Genomic DNA, 6,021 nt, shown 5'->3' on the forward strand with positions numbered 1-6,021 from the left:
TTGACAATTCTGCAATGCTGCTGGCTTCAGTGAGTCAGCTACAGAGCTGTCTGAGCTTCTGTCCCCAAAAACAATGTCCACAATGACACCCATTAGCACCGGGAATATTTGCAATCCTCCTTTTCCTCTATTATTGTTTCAACAAATCAACTAAACAAACTGTGGCTGCTTTGAGGATAATAGTTTCCCTAATACCTGTGACTACTTCTCAAAAACGGCCTATGGGTCTGTTGTACCCGATACAAACAATAAACAGAAAGGTAGTTTATTTTTCCTCTCGTTTTTGACTTTCTTGTTCTTCTGAAATAATTCTGTTCCAAAACGATAAAAAGTAATTGAAACCAATTGGTTCTCCAATGATATCAGAAAATTATTCACTGGAATTGCTATTTTGGGGGGAGAGCAAGAAATGGCATGCTGTTGTATTAATGTTGTTCACCTTTCTCTACTATAATGAAGAAAAATCAGATTAGTCTTGAGAAAGTAGGGAAAACAAAAGGAAGACAAAGGGAAAAGGTAGAGGAAGAAATCAAGAGGAAGAAATCAGAACTCTATAAGTCAGTGTCAATACTTCTTACTTCTTCCTGTTTTCAGCCTTGATCATTCTCACAATTCCTACCCCTACACACACGTGTTCACATAAACACGAATACACTCACACAAAAATATACACAATAGAACCAGAACAAAGAGGAGAGGAGAGGAAAACAAGGAAGAAGCAATTATATATGAAAGTATCACTGTGAGATGTAAGAAAAAAAAAGGAAGAAGAAGCTGTCAGAAGAGCATCCGCTGCTTCCACATCCCGTCACCGCACCCTGTATTAAATGCCTTCCAGTGTCAACGTCCTCTGCCTCTGTCTTCATCTTGCCATTCTGGGTAGGTTAGGGTCTCATTATCTGCCTCTTTTGACATTATCACACTACAATCCATGCCAAAGAGCTTCATGGCTAAAAGGGAATCTCCTAATTTTCTCTTCCACAGCCATTCATTTTATATTATTTTTACTTTATATCCTGATATGGCAAAACTACATACATTTTAAGTCAGAAGAACTTCATGAACAATCATCATTAATACAAATGATAAAACATAGCTGAAGACATGCTTGATTTTTAGTTATTAAACCAGCAATATATGAGCCTACTTTCATATGGAGGATTTGTATGTCTATTCCTCTTTAAAAAACATTCAATACATTTCTGTCAGTAGAATTTGCTAACTTAGGATCCTTAATGCAGACTAGCTTGCAATTTTGGAACCATTCTCCAAGGATGTGTAACTACCTGGCCTATGGCTTTTACTTTCATATGGGAGGCAGGCATTAGTTGCCAATATATAAGAAAATGAAGTGCACCCAGCCATGAAGTAATGCATTTTTTTTAATCATAAAAATGCTCTAAAAAGTCAGCTGTTTCTATTTCTCTCAAGAGGTGCCAATGCAACTGTGGACAGAAGCTCTAATTACAGGAGGGACAGGCTCCTTATATAAGGACCAAAACTTAAAGTAGCAAATATGTAATAATGGTCTGATCATGGTCCCATGTGTACATAAGGCTGTGCTAGGCACTTAGTCTTTTGACAATGGTCTGCAAACTAAATGAAAAGAAAATGAAACTTCTGTCTTTATCAATTCATTTCAATTCAACAAATATTTATAGATAGCAAGCTAGGAATTAATCAGTAAACAAAACTTAGATATTTAATGGAACTATATTCCAACGGGATGAGACAGCGAATAAAGCAAACACTTCAGATAGATAAATGGTAAAATATATTATAAGTTGATAAGTATGATAGACAAATGGGGAGCAGACGAGATCAGGAGTGAAGAGGGACATAATTTTAAGTAGTGTGGTTGAAGTGTTGACATTTGAGTGAACACTTGAAGGAAGTGAAAGGGTTAACTGGGTTGATATCTGAGGAAAGACAGACTGGGGTAGCGAGAGTGGCCCACAAATAAAGGGCTCAAAGAAAGAATCTAGAGAAATTCTAAGCATAGTATCAAAGCAGATATAAATTAAATGGAATGAGCAAGAGGAGAACTGCAGTTTATGAAACCAGAAAAATAAAGAAATCATTGGTTGTAGGGACAGATCACTTAAAACATTTCATTGCAAGACTCTTTCTCTCAGTGACATGAAGAATCTATTAGGGTATGAGACAACACCGACAATGATGTATAAGGCTCACTGCCCCTGCGGAGATAGGAGAGCCTGTGGTAGGTACTGGTGTATAAGGCTCACTGCCCCTGCGGAGATAGGAGAGCCTGTGGTAGGTACTGGTGGGAACACTCATCCAGGGGAAAGTCGGTAGGCATTTGGGCAGCTTGGGAGCAAAGGGGAAAGGAAAAAGAGGCCAATCCCTTGGAAAATTCTGTAAAGAGACTCAACAAAGTTTCCCATTGAATATATTAACAAATTAGTAGAAAACCCAAACATATAAGTATCAAAGCCTGATATCAATAAAGTACTTTAAAATTCTATTGAAGCTTATTCACTATGTATTTTGACCTCAAAAATAAATTTGTGAGGCTGACAAGCAAGGTATTATTTATCAACCTTACACAGAGGAAAATTAAAGGAGGCTTATTGAAAGATGTAGGAAACTATTATTTGTCGAATGACTCCTACAAGCACAGCTTCCTGCAGACTATAGACATCCAAATGTGTTACATCATTTAATGTTCACACAAGTCATGACAGTAGGACCAGGTCCAGTTTTGTAGATTAGGAAAGTGCAGCTCAGCATGGTCTGTGATATATCCAAGTTTCCACAATTAGAATCATGAATCAACATAGCTCTCATCTCAAAATGATTCTTCTTTCATAATCCGCAGTATCCTCTACTATCTGGAAGTATCCAAGTTCACTTTATAAAATATCTTTAGTCACACAATCCTTACAACATCCCTCTGGACAATTCATGTTATTTGTATTCATTTTCTAGAGAATGAAACCGAGAGAAAGAGATGGAGAATGTTGTATCAGCCAAGGTTCTTCAGAGATAAAGAATTAACAGAATAGAAAAGAGAGGATTTATTTTGAAGACTTGGCTCATGTGATTATGGAGCCTGAAAGGTCCTATGATCTGCTGCCTACAAATCAGAGACTCAGGACAGCCAAATCCGAAAGCCAAGTTCTCCAACCAGGGGAGACAGTGATGTAAGTCTCCATCTGAGGGTAGGAGACGGGGTGAGATGTCTCAGATCAATGAGACAGAAGAAGGAAAAAATTCTTCCTTCCTTCTCCTTTTTGTTTTATGCATGTCTCAATGGATATGATGATACCCAGCCAGACCAGGAGGACCATCTACTTTATCTTCCTCGTTGATTCAAATACTAATCTCAACTGAAAACATACTCACAGACGCACCCAGAAATAAAGTGTAACCAGAAATCTGGGCATCCACAGGTCCACTCAGGCTGACCCATGAAATTAACTATCACAGATGTATAATACATCCAAAGGTATACACTCATGGCACACAAAGATGAACTCTAAATCTGTGGTTCTTTGACTTTAAAATCCACAACCTTCACAACTAAGCAGCATCCTATAAAAATATAAAATAATATGCTCTCCTACCCTCCCAAAGGATTTGTGAAAACTAAATAAAGCCTGTACATGAAATTGGTTTGCGAACTACAAGTATCTCAATATGTACTTTTTGCTATTTTTATGCATTAACAGTTGGCTCCCCAATGCCAATTTTAATATCCAGAAATCAAGTCTAGGTAAGACAATTTTCAAGTCATCATTTTGGAAGTTGTTGGATGAACTTATCCTTTGCATCTCTCTAAGTGAGCCTAAAGTGAATAGGGGTGGGAGAAAAAAACAACAGGGTGAAGCCTAGCAGGCTAAAATACAATTGTCCCATTTATTGGTGATTTTACTTTCCTTGGTATCAGTTAGCCTTGTTCAATCATGGTCCAAAGATAGTAAATAAAAAAGTTTCAGAAATAATCAGATCACAACTTTAAATTTGTACTACAGGTAATTTGAGTATCGTGATAAAATCAGCTGTCCAGGAAGTGAACCACTATATACCTTCCCTGTCCCTTAGTTGCTCAGTAGCTGACTGGGTTATCAGAATGACTGACCAGATATCACAGAGCTTGTGTTCAAGTCACCCTTATTTTACTTCATAATGAACCTAAAACACGGGAGTGGTGAAGCTGGTCATTCAGATATGCCAATGAGAAGTCCTAGTGTTCTTTCTTTAAGGAAAGAAAAAAAATTAATCATATCCTTAGGCTGCTAAAATTGACAGTAACAACAAATTTTCTATCCATAAAAATGTGCAGAAGAAAACAGAAATGTGTGCTAGTTTGCTGAGATCTCTCAGCAAACCATGTGATCTCAGAGAACACATTCACAGAAATTTCATTACAATATATTGTAAAAATTGTTCTATTTTATGATTACTGTTATCAATCTCTTACTGTGCAAAATTTATAAATTGAATTTTATCATAGGCATATAATTATAGGAAAAATATAGTATATATTGGATTCGGTATTATCTGCGGTTTCAGGAATTTGCTGGGGGTCTTGGAACATATCTCCTCAGATTACTGTATAGGAGTACTGATAATTCTATACCTACCATTCCCTCTCAGGATATGGAGGAGCAGGTCTAGGGCAGCAACCACACCCAGGGGACACATGTTGGCCCTCTGCCTGCTGCTTCTGCCACCTAGGAAACCCTTTGGTTTCTTATAACTCCCCTTTGAGCTGCTGCCATTCAGGTGTGACCCAGAAAGTGTGTCTAGGCCTGGCTGCTGACAGGTTGTTCTGTGAAAAGATGTCTAGTGTGTCTCTGTTGCTGTCCCTTCTAGGGTTCCAAATTGAAATTATCACAGGAAGTGCTCTGATTTCAAGAGTAAAAGAGGAAGAGCTATTGAGAAAATAACATGAAGACTCCAGAGTAAGATAAAAAAAAAAAGGAGTGCAACAAGGCTCAGAAGTCCACAGAGGCCAGTTGAGAGGAAGTGAGAAACAATGAGACTGTCCAATATTTCAGAGAATTCTAAGATGGTGACTGCACCCATGAAAATCAGTCATGACAAAGGAAGCTATATGAATTGTCTGGTGTAGTCAAGAGTTTAAAACAGATGCAATCATTGGAAGGCTGGGTAGAGCCTGGGTCATAGTCAGGTGGATGTGTAGATCTCCTAAAATGGGAAATACCTCAGCTGCCAGCACCGTGGATGTGGGTGACTCTCAAGAGGTTATCCACCACCAAGCAAGAGCTGAATGTCATGTCTCACTTTCCACAGTGCATCAGGAAGTTAGTACTTTTCTTTATCTTAGTCACTAAAAGCTCACATTACTCTCGCTTTTCAGCAGAACTGAGCAAGAACCAAGAAAGTTGAGAGGAGTAGTTCACAGATGTCTATCTAGCCTTTGGGTTTCAGGGCTGAGTGAAAATTATTAGGAAATCAATTTACCTCAATGTATCATCAGACCAGAAAGTGTTTAAAGGTATTTACTCAATATGCACACTTAACAAAATTGACCATAAATTATCAGAGGTGTTGACACAGGTTCTGCACCCCCTTCCAGTACTCAACACACCATTGCTCCTAACAACAAGGGCAAAAACAAAACAACAACAACAAAACATTAAAAAGCATGATATTTTTTTTCTTTTTTTTTTTCCCATTTTTCCGAAGCTGGAAACGGGAGGCAGTCAGACAGACTCCCGCATGCACCCGACCAGGATCCACCCGGCATGCCCACCAGGGGGCGATGCTCTGCCCCTCTGGGGCGTCACTCTGTTGCATCCAGAGCCATTCTAGAGCCTGGGGCAGAGGCCAAGGAGCCATCCTCAGCGCCCAGGGAATCTTTGCTCCAATAGAGCCTTGGCTGCGGGAGGGGAAGAGAGAGACAGAGAGGAAGGAGAGGGGGAGGGGTGGAGAAGCAGATGGGCGCTTCTCCTGTGTGCCCTGGCCAGGAATCAAACCTGGGACTCCTGCACCCCAGGCCGACGCTCTACCGCTGAGCTAACTGGCCAGGGC

General features: G+C 39.4%; 1 non-coding gene across 1 annotated transcript; it reads right to left on the reverse strand.

Annotated features, from left to right (window-relative positions):
• Positions 1–5,945: 5,945 nt before the first annotated feature.
• On the reverse strand, positions 5,946–6,021 carry TRNAP-GGG (transfer RNA proline (anticodon GGG)). Its single transcript has one exon. It is a non-coding gene; the product is annotated as a tRNA-Pro (tRNA).

Source organism: Saccopteryx leptura, chromosome 6, assembly GCF_036850995.1.
Source record: "Saccopteryx leptura isolate mSacLep1 chromosome 6, mSacLep1_pri_phased_curated, whole genome shotgun sequence".
Classification (NCBI taxonomy): Eukaryota; Metazoa; Chordata; class Mammalia; order Chiroptera; family Emballonuridae; genus Saccopteryx; species Saccopteryx leptura.